This window comes from Trachemys scripta, chromosome 21 (genome assembly GCF_013100865.1).
Source record: "Trachemys scripta elegans isolate TJP31775 chromosome 21, CAS_Tse_1.0, whole genome shotgun sequence".
NCBI classification, from domain to species: domain Eukaryota; kingdom Metazoa; phylum Chordata; order Testudines; family Emydidae; genus Trachemys; species Trachemys scripta.
The window spans coordinates 9,250,234-9,251,445 of NC_048318.1; the positions used below are offsets into that span (position 1 = coordinate 9,250,234).

The 1,212-nt window shown below is 50.5% G+C and overlaps 1 protein-coding gene across 1 annotated transcript in view; it reads left to right on the forward strand.

Moving 5' to 3' along the window:
• The window catches only part of GLB1L2 (galactosidase beta 1 like 2), a 55,317-nt gene that overhangs the window by 18,792 nt on the left and 35,313 nt on the right, over positions 1-1,212 (forward strand). The window lies entirely within an intron of this gene.

Genomic DNA, 1,212 nt, shown 5'->3' on the forward strand with positions numbered 1-1,212 from the left:
GGGGGGGGCGGGGGGGGTTCGGCCCTCAGCTGTCTTCTTTGGAGTAACATGGCTCTCGCCACTTTACGAGCTGTGCAGCCTGCTCTAGACCAATATAGTGCGGGGTCTTGAGCTGATGCTGGATTTGGGCCAGTTTAATCATGCTCTTAAACTGATACCCTCAATCCTGCATGGAACAGACAGATTGGGCTGTTGTCTTTGGGAGCCTGGGGGGTGTTGTGCAGTGTGCCCTTTGTGTTCTGTCCACAAGGAGCAAACAAGGGCCTGCTTGACTTGTGACCTCTACTTTGTTAACCACCTTCAGTTCTGCCAGTCCACAAATCTGACTCTGACCTTCTCTAAGGTTTACAATACACGTCAAGAACCTGCTCAGTTAGTCCTGGCTTTCCAGGTATGTCTGAGGGAGTCTGATGTGACTGGTCACTTAGCACTGACACAGTGGCAAAGCAGGTCCAGGCTCTGCAGTTGACATGACAATGTTTTGGAAACTGCTTCAGCCTTGGGAATGAAGAGATACCTGGACACCAAAGACTAAATTCCAAGGTGAGTCTAAACCTGTCCTTTCAGTGTGAAAGTCACAGCAACTAAGGCTACATCTACTCTACCCGCCTGAATTGGCGGGTAGAAATCGATCTCTCGGGGATCGAATTATCGCGTCGGGACGCGACAGTCGATCCCCGAATCGACGCTTGTACTCCACCAGCGCAGGTAGGAATAAGCGTCGTCGACGGGGGAGCCGCAGAGGTCGATTTGCCGCCGTCCTCACAGCGGGGTGAGTCGGCTCGGATATGTCGAATTCAGCTACACTATTCGCGTTGCTGAATTTGCGTATCTTAAATCTACCCCACCCCCCCCCCGTAGTGAGGACGTAGCCTTAGACTCCTTTTCATTTCATTACTTAGACTCCCACTCTCTTACCAACCTTTAACAGGCCTCCCTCCTTACTGATCCTCTGAACTTGATCCAGCAAGCCTAAGGGCGTCTGAGCTGGTGTAACTCACATACTGAAGGGCTGGAAGAAAGAAATGTAGGAAGAAAAGCATCTAACAGGAGAGTGTAAGAAGTGAGGTATAAAGACAGCCCCACCCTACTCGAACTGCTGGCTCCTCAGTGTGAAGTAACATCAACATATAGCCCTTTACACAGGTGTACAAATAGCTGTAAACATGCCTGAATCTGTTCCTGGCTAGAAGAGTGTGTGCACAAGAAGGC